This window comes from Schistocerca piceifrons, chromosome 2, assembly GCF_021461385.2.
Source record: "Schistocerca piceifrons isolate TAMUIC-IGC-003096 chromosome 2, iqSchPice1.1, whole genome shotgun sequence".
In the NCBI taxonomy this organism is placed as follows: Eukaryota; Metazoa; Arthropoda; class Insecta; order Orthoptera; family Acrididae; genus Schistocerca; species Schistocerca piceifrons.
Window position 1 is genome coordinate 1096861953 of NC_060139.1, and position 22602 is coordinate 1096884554.

Genomic DNA, 22602 nt, shown 5'->3' on the forward strand with positions numbered 1-22602 from the left:
ATCCTTTGAATGCTGGTCATTCCTTCTGGAACGCTCCATAAGTGGATAGTGTTGTGACCAGGTGTAACTACTTTCATCCAACCACATCTGCGTGTTGTTTGATTGCTCTGCCACAAGGTACATCAGCAGATGAAATATTAGTTAACTTTATTACGTAAATGAATGAAACATTTGCTTAATTTTGACACACTTCTTTGCCGCAGGAATACAGTATAATTTACAACTGTCGTCATGAACTAATTATCAAACTGTTCTCTTGAGGTACAATATTCCTGATTTAAATGAACAAGTCCGTCAAAAACTTTAACTACTCGTTGGTCATAGACGATGATGTTGACTCTTGTACCCGAGACCTCGAACCGAGCTGAGCTCCTGCTAGGTCCTCTGGTTGGACGGAAGTGGCAGCAGGAGTCAGCACGAGTTAGGACGTGACCGACAGAATGGGCAGGAGGAGTATCCACTGGTTTGCAGATCGAGAGGGACACAGGTGTTCGCGTTCCACTGAAGGCGATCATCGTCCGCCCTGGTCGTTTACCACTACTTAGTGACCTTCTTTAACTTCCGTTATTTGGCGGAGTGGCTGTGATCCCGGACTTGAATTAAGATCGTGGTTACAAAACGCTGACTCGTGGCTTAGCTGTTTGCTCACGTGTTGTCCCGAAAACGAGACTGGATTGTGTAGCCTTGGTGGCAGTTGTTTCATATCTATTCATTTAATATGAAGGTCCATCCGGTCTTTCATTCTAGACATTTCTTGTCACCTTCTGGGTAATGCATGTGTATCCTTAAACCCCACCCTTGCACTGTGCAAGTTGCTGGCTTCTTCGGATTTGACCTAAGTTGGGAGTCTGTTTGGTTTAACCTTCGCGTCTGGTGGCCGTATCTTTGACTTGCTCTGTCTCCGTAACATCTCTCTTGTATTTTGGCTCGATACAGCGGTGTGGGGGTTGAAGACATTGTTTTCTGTCCGTTGCATTTTGAGCCCCTGGTAGCTCTGTGCTTGCACATTGACTAGGGTTTCAGAAAGGCGCTGTGCTATTTCGCACTGTGCATTTATTGAAACTGCTCCTGGATGAGTGGTGTGGGGAAGACCACTGACACACGCCTCTAGTTTTGCCAGTGTGAGGGCCACGTCTTCCAGGAAACGACGCCAGTCTGAGAGGGTGGAAGGATTCCCGGACTTGCGACAACCGTGGAACAATGATCCTCCAAACGGCTCACTGAATCAAGTTACATAAGACAATCTATATCCACTTGCAAAACTGCGTGGTCGCTTATCATAAATGGGAAATACCTTTTTTTCTTATATAAAAGTTTCTTGTTGTTTGTCTGACTGAGAGATAAGATTTTCTTAATTTTTCTGGTCTCACTTGGAGTTTAATATCATAAAGGATTTGGTACATATTTGCACAGTCTCTTAAATTAACGTTTCTTTTAAGAATTGGGCAGTTGTAAACCTTTCTCAAGCGCTCGAGTAGGCCTGCAGTTCACGCTGCGTGTTTTTAAGTAAATCTTTTATTCTTCGGTATTATATTTCTTAAAACACTCGAGATGTTTTCTTATCGAAAAATATTGGGTCTTGTTTAAATAAGAAGTGTAAATTTAAGGGTGAAACACGTTTTCCCTGAACCTTGCCTAGCTGTTCCACGTTACCTTGGCGTTGTTTCTAAAAGTGTTCTTATATTTTTATTGGCCATGACAAATGGTAGCTTAGTGTGGCCTTAACTGATGGTGGGGAGGACTTTTAAGCATCTTTCACCTGGCTATTTTCTTAGTGATATAATATCTAAGGTAACTTATTGTTACTTACACAGTTGTGATTTTCAGGCCGCAGTTAATTGTCTGTGCGGCTCTGGACAGAGTTCAACTTGTTAAAGAAAGAGCAGATCGGCTACGAAGCTAAGATTCGCTCTCACGTCGTCTACCTCACTACGTGGGTGAGGGTGTCGGAGGGGAGGCCCCTCGTCGCCACAGTGGAAGCTGTTCGTGAGGCAGGTGGCGCGCTGCAGCCGTGATACACGGCTATTACAAATGATTGAAGCGATTTCATAAATTCACTGTAGCTCCATTCATTGACATATGGTCACGACACACTACAGATATGTAGAAAAACTCATAAAGTTTTGTTCGGCTGAAGCCGCACTTCAGGTTTCGGCCGCCAGAGCGCTCGAGAGCGCAGTGAGACAAAATGGCGACAGGAGCCGTGAAAGCGTATGTCGTGCTTGAAATTCACTAACATCAGTCAGTCATAACAGTGCAACGACACTTCAGGACGAAGTTCAACAAAGATCCACCAACTGCTAACTCCATTTGGCGATGGTATGCGCAGTTTAAAGCTTCTGGATGCCTCTGTAAGGGGAAATCAACGGGTCGGCCTGCAGTGAGCGAAGAAACGGTTGAAAGCGTGCGGGCAAGTTTCACGCGTAGCTCGCGGAAGTCGACGAATAAAGCAAGCAGGGAGCTAAACGTACCACAGGATGGTGTTCCACCGAACTTCCATCATGATGGTCGGCATTTCTTAAACAGGAAATTGGAAAACCGATGGATCGGTCGTGGTGGAGATCATGATCAGCAATTCATGTCATGGCCTCCACGCTGTGGGGTTATGTGAAAGATTCAGTGTTTAAACCTCCTCTACCAAGAAACGTGCCAGAACTGCGAGCTCGCATCAACGATGCTTTCGAACTCATTGATGGGGACATGCTGCGCCGAGTGTGGGAGGAACTTGATTATCGGCTTGATGTCTGCCAAATAACTAAAGGGGCACATATCGAACATATGTGAATGCGTAAAAAAAACTTTCTGAGTTTCTGTTTCTGTGTGCAAGGCATTGTGAAAATATCTCAAATAATAAAGTTATTGTAGAGCTGTGAAATCGCTTCAATCATTTGTAATAACCCTGTACCACTGCGTTGGCCAGTTTGGGGCATAACATTGGTTTTCTTGACAATGCTCCTCCCACTTCTCACCTTCAGGCAGAAATATTGCACTGGGAAAACTGGTTTAGTGATCTAGTTCATTTTCGGGCGGCGTCAACCAAGTGCAAGTTGTTCAACGACTGGAGAGTCAGGTTGCTATATTGAAACGTGTTGGAAATCAGCTTCCTTTAGAGAATGTATCTAGTTCGACTGGGAACCATACTGCTGGCACCCAAGTTGTTTCGAATTATCCTGCTCACGTGGTTACTGCGCATCAGCGTTTTTCTATGAATGATTCAGCAAACTACCACACCCTATAGGAACTCTATTGAGGGAAATTGATATGTTATCCAGTGACACTGTGGTGATATTAAGGTGGTTTGATTGCATTCGGCTATATTTGAACGTCACGCTGATAAGCTGAATTCGCCTATTGACCAGTTTCTTACCTTAGGACATCCATTAACTAGTGGGACAATGAGTGAAATATTTGTGGCCATTTTGCACGAAGAAAAGGTGCTGAAGGACTTACATCATTAATGGATGATCAGTTTCAAACCGCTCTCTCCCCCCCCCCCCCCCACCCCCGTTTGAACAACGATTTGTAGTCTATACATGATTGTTGGGTGCATTCAAGTAAAAAGCAGTTCAGTATACCTATTGAGCAGTCCAGGCCGCTGTTTTGGCTTTAGAACTGCAAGTTCCTGTCGATAACATATTGGAAGGGATGGATCTCAAACCAACTTTGCTACTAAACTTTCCACCTTTGATCCATTAAGTGTTTTGGTTTGCCGGCCGGAGTGGCCGAGCGGTTCTAGGCGCTACAGTCCGGAACCGCGCTGCTGCTACTGTCGCAGGTTCGAATCCGGCCTCGGGCATGGACGTGTCTGATGTCCTTAGGTTAGTTAGGTTTAAGTAGTTCTAAGTTCTAGGGGACTGATGACCTCAGAAGTCCGATTGTGTTCAGAGCCATTTGAACCATTTTTTGTTTTCTTTTCCTGCACTGAGGGACTTAGTTACCCTAATAATCAGAGGGTTTATTCATATTTTGGTTGTTTAGGAGCTAGTAGCTGTTTAGTCCAAGCTAAATTTGATAACGTCCTGCAACCACGATCTAACATCTGTTTTCGTTGCCAATAGGATTTTGTTCGTGAGTGACTGGTTCAGCGAAAATCGCAGGTAGACAGTTGATGGTGTTGGCAGTCAAGAAAGGAGTTCACAGCTCCTTTCCTAGTCGTTGTCGTGGAATTGGGAGGGTAGTCGGCGACCCCTCGCCTTTGTGTGTGCTCAGTTGCATCAGGAGCAAGTCTGCACCCTTGTTGCTTCCGAGAGTTCAGTATCGCTACTGGAAAATCACTGGTGCCTAGAGCGTCGATCTTTGTGTAAGTTTGCTCCCTTACAAACTTCTTGTCAGAAGTGTCCATCTGTTAACGTCCAATAAGCTGTTATTTTATATCCCACGTGGGATTAATGTTCCGGGGTCAACATCACGCTATTTATTTTAAATTTTGTCCTAGGGAGCCATTTGGTTACTGCACATGTAATATTTCATTGCCAATGCGTTGTTTTGCCTGCTAGTGCGTGTTATGAATTTGAGAAGTGGCATGAGCCCCCTCTCATATTTCTATCTACTTAGTTTACAAGACGGAGCTCTCGCTGCTCTGGACAGCCTGCCTTCTGTTGGCTGTCTAATATACTTTTATTTAATTGTAACTGTTTGACGAAGTTGCTGAAGTTTCGACTTCAACATAACTTTCCGAGTACAGTTGGCAATAGAGCGTTCTGCGTACAAGCGGCCTATGTTATCCGTCTTGAGCAGTTGTGGCTAAAGTTGGCGGTATCGGAGTTACTGTGTGACTTTACTTGTTAAAATCACTCACTGTACCATCAGCGATTGTGTAGCGAGCCTTCTTCGTCTCCCTCAGAGGCGTATTTGTGTTGCTAGGAAGTCTTTAGCCTGGAACAACCGGGACAGGAGAATTCGTTTCGGGCTATACTCGCGACATTATCATCACCACAACGGGACATCGAAGTAACCAGCCATCGCCTCCGGTATGCCAGATCGTGTCCTTGCAGTTAAGAAGGCAGCTTGGTAATGTATGTCCGCAGCTCCAGCAGATTAGTGAATTTTGCTCTGTGGTAATCAGAGCTCAGCAGAGCGCGCCTGTTCCCATCTTTTCTTACTTGGTTCTGTCTTGGACGTTCATTGTCTGGGTTCTCACTAGTGTAGCAGCGCTTAATGTTGGGGTGGCTGGGTGTTTCTCTTAAGATCTGAGTTGTAAGGAATTGGCTCCACGTACCACTTCGTCATAAATGTCACAATCTAGTTTATGGACAACTTCACCTTCAAAGTATTTATTTGAGTATCTAATTTGATCCAATTATGATGTATTGTAAATGTTGCATGTGTTTTGTTTATGATTTTGAGTTATTCATAATAAATCAAATTGGTATTTTGGACAGAACTTTCGTTCTGTTAATCGATAGAGCAACCCTTTCATTTCTCACTACGTTAATGAAACTTTCCTTTACTTAATTAATCTCTATCAAATTAAATTATTGCAGGTGCGAAACTCTTTTCTACTCCACTTTTCAGGGTCGATTACAGTCAATTCGCGTTTCTTCTTAATCCATGTGCAACAGCAAAAGTCGGAGTTAGACAAGGGGAGGGGAGGGGGGGGGGGGGGCTTAGAGCATCACTTCCATATGAAGATTCTAGAGGAATTTAGTGTTAAATGCACTGCTAGCCCCGGCATCTCGCAAACTGGGTGATTTGGAGCCACGACAAAATGATCAATTATCGTGGGTGCTCGATAAGTTTCCCAAAATCCTCACCAATAGGCTTCGCATGACGAACAAGATCCAGTGCAAAATCCGGTTGGCTGACTAGAGTCCGATGTCAATCTCCCTACAGGTTACCCCTTACCCCTGCCCCCCCCCCCCCTCCCACCCAAAGCTGAAGAGCCTGTGTGTCCTGATCGGCAGTATGTTGCGTGAAGGGGTCATAAGATCTCCCTCCCCATGTTTAATACCATTGTTCTTGGTTCCTAATTGTAGTATGGAGGAATTGCGACCCGTAGTTGATTACAGGTTGGTGAACGAAAAGATTATCTTTGAATCTGTTCCTTTACCTGATATTCATCATTGTTTCACATGGTTATCTGCAGCAAAGAATTTTAACAGTTCGCGATTTGAACCAAGCCTATTAGAAAATTCCGCTGTCAGAGGATTCCAAGCACATTGCCGCCATCTGTACTGATTGGACTCTCGACGAATTTTCGAAGTTCCGTTTCGTCTGTCGACTGGAGCGGCTGATTTATCAAGGTGCTCGGGTGCTCGGTGTCTCAAAATTTAAGTGTGAATACAACCATTTGGAAGATGTTGTTATCTATAGCCCCACTTCTGAGGAACACTTGTGGTATTTTGAAGCAGTGTTAGAGAGGTTTAGTGAGACAGGTTTGACCGTGAAACCTAAGGTTACCTTGGTCCGTCATCAGCTTTCTTTTATAGGCCATTTAGTCTCTCCCTATAGAGTCACGATAGATCGGAAGTGTATGAAGGATCTGAGAAAATTTCCACCTCCTGTTAACAAAAAGGAGATCGCCAGATTCATTGGGATGGCCAACTATTTCTACAAATATGTGTCTAACTTTGCACAATTGGCCGCCCTTCCTAATGAATTACGCAGGAAAGGAGTTAATCTCCTTTGGAATCAAATTTACGAGCCATCCTACGAAGCTATTAAGCAAGCTGTTAGTAACCCGTCAGTCCTGCTATCCCAAACTGCAACTTGCCCTTTGTGAGCCAAACTGCGGGATAGCGGCCGTCCTCCTCCAAGAACAAGATGGAGAACGTAGACTGATGCCCTACGCTTCTAGAAGCTTGTCCCAATCACACCTTAGGTATTCTGTCGGAATGAGACGCGCTAGCGGTTCTTTTCGCTTTAGAAAATTTTGTGTTTTACCTTGAGCACCGCGAATATTTACTTGAAACTGTAACCAAACCTCAGCTGGGTGTTGCCACGCCGACGTAAGACGGATAGTATAGTTTGCTGGGCTGTTCGAATTTCGGTCTTCCAAGTTAAGGTAAAGCATATCCCTGAAACAGGTGGCCGGCGCCTTGAGTCGGATGTTTGAGCTTGCGGTTCAGAAGTTGGAGAAGTATTCCGGCATGGAGGACTGTGTCAGAAGTCCCAGAACTTTCTACGGACCTCAGACAAGGACAGGACAGTGATCCTACGACTAAAACCATCAAGAGTAAATTACTGAATGGGGAACAGATGGCCAGTTATCTCATACAAAAGGAATGGTTTGTTGTTGTGGAGTGTGGTCAGGTGATTTCCAGATCTGTCTGCCCTGTCAGTTCGTCCAACCTGTGTTCCGGTACTTTCATCAGATGGAGGTTTGAGGGCATCTAGGTGTCCAAAAAACTATCGTTAATACTAAGCTCCATGTGTCTTGGCCACCCTTATACAAGGGTGTCCAGCAGATGATGAGTGAGTATGAAGGCTACAAAAGTCAAAAGTGAAACCAAATTCTAGTCCTAGTAAATATCTTCCGCAATCTACTAGGGAAACTCATACCATGGATTATATTGGTGCTTTGCCACATACCCGCTGTGGTGACTGATATGTACTCGTGGTGCTGGACGCCTTCTCGCACTTCCGTTAGCTAATCCCCACTCGCGGGGTTAGGCCCTTCTTATTATTGGACATCTGTCGGGGATAATTTCCGTCTATGGTCTGCCGAGGTATTTAATCAGCGATAATGCCCAGGCTTTTAAATTCAAGGGGTTTAGGAATTTTGTTTTGAGCACGCTATCCATCATATCACAACTACCTCCTATTATCCTCAACCATCTTTTGTGGAACATGTTAACCGAAATTCGAAAGGGGCTATTATTGTCTTCCATAGTGATTCGCAGAGTAAATTGAACCGCTGCGTCGGATGGCTAAATTTTGCCTTTAATTCAGCCCCTGATTCCCTAGTGTTGGGATACAAACTTAATTCACCACTGGCCAAGTTGTGGATAGTTGCCGATTCGCTACTGGAACATATTGATGGTAAGGTTCTGCAGGAGAAGTGGATGAAGATGCGTCGAATCATTCATTGGACTCGTCAGAGTTTGGCCGATCGCTATAATCGGGAACCTAGGGGTAAGGTTGGTGATCGTGTTTTTGTGCACTGCTACAATGTTAATCAGAAAGGGGGGAAGGTGTACTCTAGTAAGCCTGTAACCCAGGTTTTGAGTTCCAGACCGTCTGGGTATTGGGTCCGCTCATCTTGCTTGTGAGTTGGGTACGCTGTGCAGGGTTCACTTTTCTGAGATTCAAGAGAACTAGCCGCCTCCCTGAATACTCATCACATCAGAAATGGGACGGAGTTTCTTTGGGTTTGGTGGACGAGGTTAAGCCGTGCATCTCAGCTTCCTTTGAATTCCCAGGGTCTGTCTGCCCTTTGTTTCCGAGATGTCTTGTTGTGGTGGGGACGCTGGCCTCGCGACGACAGTTTCAGTGACTGTGGCTTGCGGAGGGTGTACTGGGCAGTATGGTGGGTGGAGTGATCCATCCAAGGAGGCTAGTGGAATGGCTCGGGCCAGATGGGAGTGGCAGCGCGAGTTAGGACGTGGCCGCCAGAACGGACAGGAGGAGGCCCCACAGGTTAGCAGGAAGTGCACAAGTATCTGCGTTCGAATGAAGCGGTTCGTCGTCCCCTGGTCGTCTTTCCACTACTTACTGACCCTCTTCTATTATTTGGCGAAGTGGATATGGTGCTGTGATCCTGGACAGGAATTTTGATCCTGATGACAAAAGTCCGACTGATGACTTAGCTCAGGGCTTCCCAACCTTTTCAGCTGGCGGACTCCTTCTTCAGTCGAAAATCCATGGCGGATCCCTAGTCAGTCAAGAGCACAGTAACTTTAAATTTCAGAGCGAAACCCATGGGAACTGAAAGCTTCTTAATGCAAGTGCCATGTTCGCAATGACACCCCCCCCCCCCTTCCCGAAGTATGAATAGTCTTTGGTTTAGAGATGAATGAAAACAACTTGAAATGAACGATCCAATTTGCATTCCCACTGTATCCAGACACTTAATAGTGGATTTACTCCCTTTGTTCAACACATTATAGCCTGATTAAAATTACTTGGTAAGTGACATTTCACACGTTGGAGCTACCTTCCTCCAAGAGCAATCAACGTCACGTCCAAATTGTTCGCTGTTGACAAGCTGCCACTTGTGGTCTGTTCACTTCCACTGTTTGGCTACTGTTGTGTAAGGAGCATGCATATTTCGTAACAGTCGCGCGCGCGCGCGCGCGTGTGTGTGTGTGTGTGTGTGTGTGTGTGTGTGTGTGTGTGTGTGTGTGGGTGGGTGGGTGGGTGGGTGGTTTTTCGTGAAATCCGAAGAAAAATGTTCAATCCGAAGAAAAATGTAAAGTCTATGGGACTTAACTGCTGAGGTCATGAGGTCATCAATCCCTAGACTTACACACTATTAACCTAAGTTTAACTTTCGCTAAGGACAATACACACACACACACACACACACACACACACACACACGCCCGAGGGAGGACTCGAACCTCCGGCGGGAGCAGCCGCGCAATCCACGACGACATGGCGTCTTAGACTGCGCGGCCATTTGCTCAGAGCCATTTTAACTGCGCGGCCATTCCGCGCGGCTGTGAAGAATAGAGGCAGACCCATGATTCGGGATACAAACACATCATGAAAGAAAAGAGGCCAAGGAATTGCCTTTAAAGGACTATTGTGACATCTGTTGTGCAATGTGTGGGAATACATTCACCCAGTTTACATGCGTTTCCAAAACCGGATTTCGTAAGCCGATGTCCCAGTTCCGCTTTTGATTGGTCAGGTAAACACTTCAAAATCGATTCTGGAAATTGCTTTTATAAAGCCATTTTCCAGTTCCAAAATCGATTTTCGTGCCCATGTAAATATCTCGGAAAATCTAGTTATTTTTACGTCTTTGCGTATCTACTGAACGGCAGCTGTCAGCCATAGCCGGCAGCTAGCAGGCAGCTTTTCAACAGTGTACTGTCAGTTGGTAACTGGCAACTGGCAGGTGGCGTGGCAACAGTTTAGCCACAGCTGACAACTTCAACTACTACTTGGACACTATATCGTAGCAGTCAGCCTCGACTGTAAACAAATTAGGAAAACAAACAAACAGACTCTCTTATTTCTATATAAGAATACAAAGCATTTCACAGAACGTAAGACTTTTTTTCTCAAAGGAAACAATTCTGGCAGAGGAGATTTATCTTTTACACGGTGGCACGTGAAAAGTCCTCATTTGTTTACGCTTGCAGCCAATTGCCACAATATAGTGTCAGAGTAATAGCAAGTAATGGTAATTGAAATATAGGCAGGCCATATGTTTAACTGAGAGGACGGAATATGTTATAAAGAAAAGAAATTAGCTTTAGAGATCATTTTAATTTTTGTAACAAATATATCAATGCCAACGGAATTCAATTAATAATTATTTTGTAAATGATAGAAGACATAAACAAAATTCCTACAGAGTTATAGTTCAGGTACGTTCACTGAGCATCTACGAAGAAAAATGTTTTCTTCTTTACTATAGATGTGTCTGTAGGAATAATAATGGAATCCTAATTTAATGGTTGAGGGTGCTTCTGCTGACACAATATTGAAAAGTTGCGTTCAATTCTTAACAACTGGAGACGGATGTCTGGTTCCGCATCTAAACAGCTTCGGTACTTAGTTTTGCGGGCAGCATAGATCGAGAATCCACATTCACACATGTATGTTGTGGCAAACAGAAGAAGTACGCGTTTTGCCTTTTCAACAAGGGGTAGTATTTCCTGTTATTCAAACGGATCCAAAAGTGTGAGTAACCGTGAATGTCAAAACTTGATTTCAAGATAGGGTCTGTGGCAATTTTTTACAACAACTCATATTCATTTGATGATAGAATGTTCGGCTTTATGGATACAATGAATGAGTTTGACCACCCACTCGTATTTCTGCGGCTTCTCATCTTCAGCTGTTGGGAAATACTGCTCCAACAATGACATCAAGCTTCGAAGATGTTCCAGGATTTGATGAAACAAATTCTTCCCAAGCGCCAATGTTTTGCTTTTCAAAAACTCCTTGAGAACAGGAAAACACTCGACCTCCCCCTCCTCGACACTCTCTGCTCAAAAATTGATTTTCCTCCTGAATGCTCGAACTTTGTCGATAGCATTGACCTTTGTTTCACTTTGCCCTTGGAGTGAAATATTCATTCCGTTCATTTTGGAGAAAATATCTGACAAATAGGCACGTATTCACTGCCAGTTTTCGTCATTAATAAGGTCTGCTAATTTGGTGTTATGCTCCAAAAGGAAAGCTAAGACTTCCACTCTTAATTCGTACAACCGAGAGAGTGCATTCCCACGTGAGAGCCACCTCACTTCTGTGTGGAGAAGCAGGGAACGATGAAGGCTTCCCATATCTTCACACAGTACTGTGCAAAGTCTTGACTTCAACGGCCTTGATTTTATGTAGTTAATAATTTGAATGGATTCGTCTAAAACTTTCTTGAACGAAACAGGCATTTGTTTCGTAGTTAAAGTGTATCTGTAGAGAACACAATGACTACTTTTGCAATTCTTGGCGTTTTCTTTTATTTTCGTTATTGCACCGACCGTAGGACCCGTCATAGCTTAAAAAATCACCCAACAGACGGAATATTTCATCACCTGTTGTGTTGGCAGGTAGTGGTCTGCACAATAAGAGGTCCTCCTCAAATCATCCAGAATATTCATAACGGACAAAAGCCAATAAAATCGCTAATCCTGCAACATCAGTGGATTCATCTATCTGCAGAGAAAATGAACTATGTTGGATGCGAGAAACAAGAGTGTCTTTCACATCATTTGACATGTCAACAGCCGGCTGGAGTGGCCGTGCGGTTCTAGGCGCTACAGTCTGGAGCCGAGCGACCGCTACGGTCACAGGTTCGAATCCTGCCTCGGGCATGGATGTGTGTGATATCCTTAGGTTAGTTAGGTTTAAGTAGTTCTAAGTTCTAGGCGACTGATGACCTCCGAAGTTAAGTCGCATAGTGTTCAGAGCCATTTGACATGTCAACAATGCGTCTCTTGACAGTATTGTTTGATAATGGCACCGAAGATACAAGTTTTACTGCCTTTTCGTCTAGCATGCAAGAATTAATATCATTAACAGACAGCTTTATGAGATTTTCTGCAATGGTATGAGCTTTGCCTGTTTTTGCCACTCGATAACTAACCAAGAGAGAAGCTTTAAATGAATTTTCATTAATTGTTTTTTTCATGAGTTTTCATGCAATGCTGAGAAGCAGTTAGTTCAGCACTCTTCATTTTGAAAAAATCGATGTGTTTAGTCTGGAAAACCGGGTGAGTACCTTCAAAATGACGGCGCAATTTAACTGGAACCATTGTACTGTTTGGAAGGATTCGCTCACAAATTACACGGTTTTACCCTCTTTGTCTCCATGAAGACCATTTCTAAATAGCTTTCCTTGTACTTACGCTTCTTGGTTATTCCGCTTCCACAGGGTATTGCAACCAATGGAGTACTTGCAGCGTTTTCACATAATAAATCTGGCTGTGGAGCTTCTTGTGATTGATCTTCCTTTGGTCGTCCTCCCTCCTCATTCATTTCAGCTGGAAACTTTCCTTGTTGTGAAGGCAATGGAGAAACTGCACCCTTCTTCAATGATCCTGACTTCAGCCACCAATCCATGTTAGAAGTAATAGATTGGTCAAAAATCGACTTATGAAATAGGTATTGCACTGACAAAGCAAGTTTAGCATTTATTGATGCCTGGGGCCACATATGTACCAACGAACGCTGTGATTGGTCGACAAAGCTCGCTCCGCGCATGCGTGAAAGGTTTCAGCGCATCTAGCGCCGTGAGCCGGCGCACAAACGACCCCCGTATTGTTGAGAAACAGTCGATCAGAGAAGCCGCAGTCTCTGGCACTAAAGGGTGTATGCGTTCTCACTTAGGAACCGCAAAGGCTGCTTGGGAATACGACCTGAAGTAAAAGTACACGTGTTTTTCACACGAAAAAAAAAATAGTTATGAATTTGATTTTCACATTTTTATTCAATAGTTTTACTCGTTATTTTACACGATTTGGTGAAAGGTGGCCGCTGACCCCCTAGAAAGAGCCGGCGGACCCCTAAGGGGTCCGCGGACCACACGTTGGGAAGCCCTGACTTACAAGAATTTCGATAATAATGAGCCTGGATAGTGTCGCCTCGGTGGCAGTTGTCTCAGATTTATTCAAGTAATGTGAAGGCCTACCCGGTTTTCTAATCTATATATTGCTGACAGCTTCGACGCAATACGTGTGTAATCTTAAACCCCACCCTTGAACTGTGCAAGTTGCTGTGTTCATCAGAGTTGACCTAAGTTAGGCGGCTGTTTTGCTTAACCTTTCCGTCTGTTCGCCACATCTTTGAGTTGTTCGGAATCTGTAACACCTCTCCTGTGTTTTGGTTCGATACAGCCGTGCGGGGATTGGGGGCCTTTTTGTCTGTCCGTTGTCTTTTGAGCCCCTGGTATTTCGGTGCTTGCCTATTGAGTGTGGTATCAACAAGGCGCGGTGCTATTTCGCACTCTGCAGTTATTGAAACTGCTCCTGGGTGAGTGGTGTGGGGAAGACCACTGACACACGCCTGAGGGAGTTCTAGTTTTGCCAGTGTGAGGGCCACGTCTTGCAGAAAACGACGCCAGTCTGATAGGGTGGAAGGAATCCCGGACTGTGACAACCGTGGGACAATGGTTCTCCAAACGGTTCACTGAATCAAGAGTTGCATAAGTCAGTTTGTATGGATTTGCGAAACTGAGTGCAAAGCACATTTTGGGAGCGTTACTCAAATGGTTGCTTCTTCTTAAGTGAATAGTATGTTAAGAATTTTCCTGTTGCCTTTTGAACTGAAAGAAATTGTAGGATTTTATTAAGTATGGTGGAGTCACTGAGAGTTATATATTTTAAAGCAGTTATACGTAACTGGAGACCTGCCTTGAAAGCACATTTTGGGGGTGTCTCTTAAATGGTTGCTTTTCTAAATGGTTAATACGTTTAAAAAAATTGCTTTTGTTTGTCTAACTGAGAGAAAAACGTAAGATTTGCTAAATTTTCTGGACCCTTTGGGAGTTTAATATCTTAAAGTTGAGTAGAAAGACATTTTGGCGGAGTCTCTTAAATTGTTTTTCTTTTCTTAATGGCTGACATTTCTTCTAAGATTTGGGTAATTGTAAACCTTTGTCTTTGCTTGAGTAGGTCTGTAGTTCAAGCTACATGTTTTTTTTAAGTCATTTAAGCTTTTTCATTATATTTCTTAAAACAATAGAGATGTTTCCTTATTAAAACTGTTGGGTGTTGTTTGAATAAGAAGTGTAAACCAAATGGTGAAAGATGTTTTCCCTGAACCTTGCCTAGTTGTTGCACGTTCCCTTGGCGTTGTTCCTGAAACTGTTCTTACGTTTCGGTTGGCCACGACAGTTCCGTCATACAGAACATCACCTGTCTGTTGCTCTTTGATCGCTCTATAGCCGCAGTTTGCTGTAAACTGCAGAGTAACACAGGGCTGCACCCACACGTGAGGTGTGGGGACGCCGTGACCGCCGCCGCCGCCGCCGCCGCCGCCGCAACCCGCGGCCGCACAGTTGGGGCAGAGCCCGCAGCACAGCACAGCACAGCACGGCGGCCCAGCCGACCCTGCCGCGGGGCGGCGGCGCCTGCTGCCTGCTGCCTGCCTGGGCTGGGCCACGCCGCCTCCCACCCACCGACCAGCCACAGCGACGACACGCCACGAGTCACTCAGCCTCCGCGTGTTGTCCGGCGTCGCGTGACAGCTCCCTGCACGCTCTCTGGTCTCACGCTCTAAGCACGCGACGGAGCGTGACCTGTTGTTTCGCACACTCTACGCCTCCAGACATTGCGACAACTCGGTCTGGTAGTTATTTTAGATGGCGTTCCATTGGCTCAGTGTTTCCCTGCACACACAGACGGTGTTGCTTATTCAGGACCACCTACAGACTAACCACTTTCCACTTCCATCGTTTACTGATCTGAACGGACGTAGCGCAATACGGATACGCCAGCAGGAGGACTGGGCCGGGTTTATTGGAGCCATCCGCAACACACGCACGGACACAGACATACATACATTGCATATGTACAATACATTCCAGAACAGTACTATACCATCCGACTAACGTTTAGTTCGGTACCGTAGATAACAATAATACTCACGAAGGACTGTCTCCCTCCATCTTACGGACACCTAGCACACTAAATAGCGGAACGGGGCTGATTATATGCCGTCATCGTAGACCTATAAGAGTATAAAACGAGGCGTCATACGTATATCAGGACGCCATGGTTTGTTGTTATTACTGGAAAATCTAAACAATATTGTTACGGAAAATCGGTAATATGACATGCATCGAAGACGTTATGCTCTTCAGCAGGATGCTTCAATATGCTTACATCCCCTACAGAATAGCTTTGTGAAGAGATTTTCGCTATTTACGGGGCTACAGCTCTGTCGAAAATAATGTACAAGCGGTTGAAATCGAGACTTCGCGATTGCTAATACGTGTGCATAGTCTCTATATGTATATGTGTACAGCTGCCAGCGATGGGCGGATACGATACGAATGTTTAACTTGCTAACTGTTCGTCTACAAATTTCGCTGCCACGGGTGCGCACTCTGTAGTTACGGGGAGGGGAAATTCTCACCGTCCAGAACGCCAAGAGCAGTCGACACACTGTCAGCTAACGAGTAAATTATTACTGGAATTAAAAATACAAGAAATGTATCGTTTGTAGATGACCTAACGTGGTTTTCGAGGTGTGGCAGAGTTGGACGCCGGCCGGAGTGGCCGAGCGGCTCTCGACGCTACAGTCTGGAGCCGCGCGACCGCTACGGTCGCAGGTTCGAATCCTGCCTCGGGCATAGCTGTGTGTCATGTCCTTAGGTTGGTTAGGTTTAAGTAGTTCTAAGTTCTAGGGGACTGATGACCTCAGCAGTTAAGTCCCATAGTGCTCAGAGCCATTTGAACCATTTTTTAGAGTTGGACGGTGTAAACAAAAGTAGCGAAGCTCATCTGGTAAGCAATGAAACCATATACTTACGGGGGAAAAAAGAATATCAGAGCACCAACAGAAATGAGCTTTGTACGCAACTCCCTGTTGCAGATCCCTACACGGTAGAGTGGAAGTCACATGAACCTGTAGAACTGTATCATACTTTGAGTTTACATCAAGTGCGTCACTAGATGAGTCTGCAGACTCCGATGTGCCGTGGCACTACACTGATTTGTTTCCAGACTACGAGTTTCCAGTCTGCACCACTCGCTGACTCTCATGTTGGTATGACGCGAGTGTTACTACACTTTTCATGACTGTCCTGTCCAAAATGGACGCCTGTAGATTATAGGGAAAGAGGGGAATCCTTAGGATTTTTTAGAAGGCAGGTGTATAGGACACGCAAATATCGTCTTATAAAACCAAACAGTGCGTGGGAATGCCAGCAATGCGACCATTTATCTAGCGAAAAACATCAAAATATGTTAAAAAATCGATGAAACTCGACGAAAACCTGGTATAACTACGACATGTTGATGGGAAATACTTAAAATTGGGGGGGGATTACGATGAAATATACAAAACTGCCAAAACATTCTAAAATACTTAAATTGACTGAGAATACATAAAATTAGAGAAATCGTACCACGAATTGCAGAGATTTGAAGTGGGTTTGGGGAGGGGGGGACCCGGTCACTGAACACCGAGGAAAGCTTAGAAATTATGCTCTGGCTGCATTCACTTGTAACCCTCCCCTGCCCCTGTAAACCACATGGGTTTTCGTAACACATTTTCCAACAAAGACGACATAAGTATTACACAGAGGCACCATCTGAAGCAGGCAAAACATGTGCATCCCGGTCCCTAACTGTGTTCTCACACTTGCAGTCAAATATAGATATTTCCGGAATATGGCTGGTTATCACAAACAGTGTTATTCCTTAAATATTAAGGAGAAGAATTATCAGACTTAAGCCATTCCGTAACGTGTCCTGTAGGAGAATGGACCGATGTCACTTACATCACCTTCGACAGTGTGAGAGGAATATACTCGAGAGATGTGGTGTTATGATGAAATTGCTGTGCATCAGACCAGGACTGCTTCGTGCAAGAGGAATGCTACCAGAGCTGCGGTGATTCTACTGTAAACAGCAAGAAGACTGTTACACCTCCTTTGTCTACTGATGGTGGAGCTTATTCCCTCACAAAAAGTTGCTGCTTCTTCGTGTGTAATTTCCTACAGCAGTATGTGTGTGGCACCTCGACGTATCAGCTATCGAAAATATTCAAGTCGGTTTTTCTTCGCACTGTTTCCTTGTGGGACATAGCCGCATCAATCAAAATTCTACTAATGACATGCACCACTGACAAGGGAACTGTGATTGTGGGTAAATACGTTTCAGTCTTACGAAGATGTATAAAATCCATCAATTTCCTAAAAGACAGAACAATAGTCTCGAGACTTCGTTCTAGTTTGTTTATTGGTTTATGAGTAGCTCGAGCGGTGGATATACACTAATGATGTCTTCCTACGACACCAGAATAATGTAGAGGGAAGAAGTTTTATCATTTTAAAGTTTGTCACTTTAGTGATTGGTGTAGGAAACTCGCGGAGTAGTCTGAGGTAAAAATATATCCTGCATTAAAGTATTAAGAGCGTTGCATTCCGCACGACCGTATGGCTTTGACAATATAGCATTTTTGGGTGCAGAAAAGTGTAATCATCGGAGTGCATGTTTAGGCTCTGCAATCATTTCTCTCATGCTGGTACCGTCCTGATACTGACTCCGGAAAGAGGAATAATGCTTCAGAATTGATTGTACGATTGATCTATGTGAAATGTTTCAACTCCATCCGTCTGGAGCTCCATCATGAATAAACCACACGTTTCTTCCTAATTGTCTGTCATACCAACGCAACACTCTCATGTCTACGACACGCAGATATTAGGTGCTTCCCTCCTTGTCACGCCCGCATCTGCAGAGATCTTGTGCTTTTGGATGGGTGCCGTGGGTAAGATTGGTGTTGCGCGAAGGATTGGTAAAGGACAATGTGGGAGGGATCTGTCAATCTTCGACTTTATACTACAAAAGCGACAATACTCTGTGACCACAGGGAAAAATAGACAGTCGTAATCGTAAATTCTGCACTATGATCAATGCGCTGGAAATATGTAGATAACCTCTTTGCATCTATAGAGGACGTTCTCTGTTATACTTCTTTGTTTATGACCGAATTCATGTACTGATCAATCATCTATCTGCATTCGTAATCTAGTATATGATACTTGCAAAGTAGTGGAGTTGTGATTTAGCGATTATTCAGAAATTGGGAAGCATTCTATCGTGTCACTGACTAGCTTTGAAATTAGGGAGCAACAGGTAAAATTGCTAAAACTGATCTCTCTATCAACTGCGGTGTTTGTTACATTGAATCGTCCGATATCAACGGTGCCGTTCCCATCCTGTCCATCCACTGGTACACTGTTGATCGACTGATATCACTTGGTTCAGGTGGCCTTGGCGTAACACTGGATATCTGCTACTTGTCACTGTGAAGCATTGGATTAAATGTAGAAGTAGAGCACTTACTCGCGAAAGGTAACGGTCCCGAGTTCGAGTCTCGGTCCGGCACACAGTTTTAATCTGCCAGGAAGTTTAATACCACAAACTCTTCCTATTTGCATTTGTTGCGATGTCATCCATATTTTTGTCAATGAGAAACATTGCCTCTGTGTTTTACTTCTACCAAACTGTGTGTTGTGGGAGCTGCATAGCTTACACCATGCGATGTTCAGCTTTCTGTAAGAGCCAAAGGATCGATACATGCTAGTGTCGGTTTAGCAGCAGCTGACACGGACCTCGAAGTCATGGTAGAAAAAACAAAGTGTATGACGGTGTACACTGCTTTGATGTGCCACAACCGAAAAAACAATCTATTAAAATGTCTACGAAGGAACAATATAAGAACCCTCTAGTGTGATTGATTGTCTGTTGGATATGGTCTTCCTCCAGTACATACAACAAAACTTTATGCAGATCTGTGCAAACGACTTCGAACACTGGCCTCCAGCTCCAATGGAGCGATGTGTGTGTATGTAATATGCTTTAGGACAACAGACAAACGGTAATATTATTGTTTTTCGATAAAGCGGAAGAGAGACACGTGGCAAAATCTGGTAGGAGGTTATACTAGAAGGAGTGCTGTATCAGGTTAAAGTTTGTATGCGTATAGTACTCTTAAAACTACACCGATTTTTCTCATAAAACTGATAGGAATCGGTTGTATCTATCCTCGTGAAGTCATGATTGTTTTTATTATCATCGTCTCGATTGTGTGTTTAAAAAATAGGTGTTACCGCACGTTCTGTGTTATTTCATACTTCATAACCTCTAATTATAATGTTTACACCACATGAATTACAGCTCGTTGTGAGACCTAGAAATAATAGTGTTTTTTCCGACATGGGAGTAGATTGCATGAAACAGGCTGTGATGTTCAAATTGTTTACATAACTAGAACGCGAGGATCTGTTTCTGTATGATAGAAACTTTACAGACATTTCAGTAGAGGTGAGTTATGCATCAAAAGTGTCAGATGTATGCATGCAAACCGTAATTAGTTTCGATGTAAGAGAAGAGAGACACGTGGTAAAATCTTATAGGAGGGTCTCACGATTTGTTTCGTAAACGCTGGTATGATATAGCATCACACGGGCCAAACGAGACATGCCATACTGTACAAGAGGTGTTCAAAAAGAAACGAGCCGGAGGCTTACTTACAGAAAGCAGTACCTGTATGTTAGAAGTATTGACCCTGGCTGTTGAGTCATTTGTCCGACTGTGGCACAAGGCGGTGAATGGCTGTCTCATAAAATTCCCAGGGCTGCGATGGTAACCAGTTCCGCACGTACAGCTGGACGTCGTCACCAGAGGTGAATCGTTAGCCCATCAGAGCCTTTTTAAAGGGACCAAAAATGGCGTAATCACAGGGGGAGAGGTCCGGACTGTACGGAGGGTTGCCGAGACCATTTGAATTTCTGCAGGAGTGCCGTGACTGCCTCGGCCGTATGAGGCTTTGCAATGTCGTGGAGGAGAATGACCCCACGGTTGAGATTGCCTCGGCGTTTTGATTTGATCGCTTGGCGAAGGGTGGTCAAGGTTTGCGAGTAACGCAGGGGATTCACTGTTGTCCCATGCTGTAGGAAGTGAATCAGAAGGAATGAGTCTTTGGTCCCCTTAAAAAGGCTCTGAGGGGAAAACGACTCACCTTGGACGACGACTTCCAGCTGTACTTGTGGACCTGGTTAACATCGCTGGCCCGGAAATTTTATGCGACAGCCAATCACCACCTTGTGTCACAGTGGGAAATGTGTCTCAACAGCCAGGGTCAATACTTCTAACTTACAGGTACTGGTTTCTGTAATTATGCCTTCAGTTCGTTTCTTTTTGAATGCCGCTGATACAAAACAGCTACATCCCCTTGAATTACAGCGTCGTGTTGTTTTCTCTTATATATGAGGAAATGGCGTGAAACACTTTATTTTGTAATGTTATTTGACGTGTCTGAAATGTTTGTAAAACGCTCATGCATGACGGTTTATTTACAGAGGAGACGCTCTCAGAGCGTGTGATTTGTCCGTCAAGCTGAAAGAAATTGCTTAATATAGACGTTTTTTTCTTTGGAGTTTGAATTCTCGCTTTTTCTTTATTCTGATGGCGGTTTCAAAATAAGGAGGACATTCTGCGGTGATTGGTAATTTTCTCCTAAAAAAAAGTGGAAGTTTTTTTTTCCTGATTTTACACAGGGGAACATGTTTCCGCTGATTATCTGTAATCGGCGACATTGCACTTCGTTGGATGTCGCAAAATAATGAGATGCGAATTGTATTCTGCATTTGAACGTAAAAACTATATCGATTTTGCTCATAAAGCTAAAAGATAATGGACTGCGCCTATTTTCATAGAAAGAGGACATTTATTATCATCGGTATTGCGTTTTCCTTCTTCAATAGATGACTGATTATAGGAGACGTGTTGATGTTAAATACACATGTTACAGACCAGTGCTCTAAATGGCATGGTGGCCGACTTCCATGGCAGGTCGTGGCTCTGCCATTAGCCACACAACCCGTGGTCAGGATAGCCCTCATTTATCACTGTTTTGTTCTGAGGGATGCCAGTGTCTCACTCTACTGTATGTGTGATGTGTCAACATCGACCTAGCGGATATCGATCCCGTCTGGCGTAATGTTTGCCTATACAGCGCGCGCCTGAGGCGAGGCACGTGAAGAGAGAGAGAACACGGAGCCGGTAGGAGGCGTGAGTCACGCATGCACTGTGTTTCGAAGCACGCTGCGTGTCGGTATTAGCTGGAAACGCGTGGAAATGAGACTGTTGGTTCCGGCGTTGGTGATTCTGAACTTCAGTGGTTGACGGGGCTCTAAGTGGACAGCCTTGTTTCTGCTCACGACGGCATTGGAACCATGGATAGTTTTTCTTTTTTGGGCGAGGAAAATTTCAGCCCGTGAACTGTGGTAACAACGTGATTTACTGTATTACTGCCTCTTGTTGCATCATTCGAAATTCTCGTCAGCTGCTTCAAACCATGCTATGGGTATTGCCAACGGCCAGTCCTGAACTATTTCCTTAGTAGTGAAATTCCCGTGTTTTGATGCTTTATCAAGTGTGGTTAAATTATTTTTTTTTATTTTATTTACTGGACCAACTGGTTGCTTTACGTATTCCAGGCCATAGTTTTAACTGTCATTATTGTCTGGCCTGTATTCCCTGAAGCACGTATGAACATGTTTTTGAGGTTTGTTGAATTAACACCATCTGTTTCTGTGGTGCGCGTACTGTAAGACCTTCGGTACACACACCATCAGATTATTTGACTTGTCGCTCTAACGAAGTAGGCGAGTGTCAGCAATATGTCTCGTGGTCTTATCGTGATGTGTTTATCTTCAGCCGTTAGGGCAGACGATAGAAATGCCACTTGCACGCTTAGAGTAGCAGATTGACAGTGAACAACTTTAAACAGAACTTGATTAATTTTCACACACATTTATTAAAATAATAACAAGCATAGAAGTAACTTAACTTGGTTCTGGATGCTATTTACAATTGACAATCTGAAGTTCCTTTGGTCTTGGTACGTTAACCTTATTCTCACATATCTCTCATACTTGACAAAGTGTCTATACATTTATCTTCACGGCTATGTACAAGAATATGGTAATCTTATTAGGTGCAGACTAAAACTTGACTGTGGACTGTATAAAGGCACATTTGCATGCCGAGCGTGAGTTTCCTCGGAAACGCGAAATATTAATTAAATAAATAATCAGTGACAAATAAATAAAGCCTATGGCACACAACTGCAGCGCTGTGTCGCTGATAAAACAGAAGCACAATTACGTTACTCTTATGTTTGATTAAGAAAGGGAGAGCTCTGGTTGAAGTGGTGCGAGAAGCACGTATTTAATTTTATTGTCTGGCACACCGCCATATTTCATGTTATAGAAGAATACTGCGAGTTGCAACCACACTAGGCACTCGATTC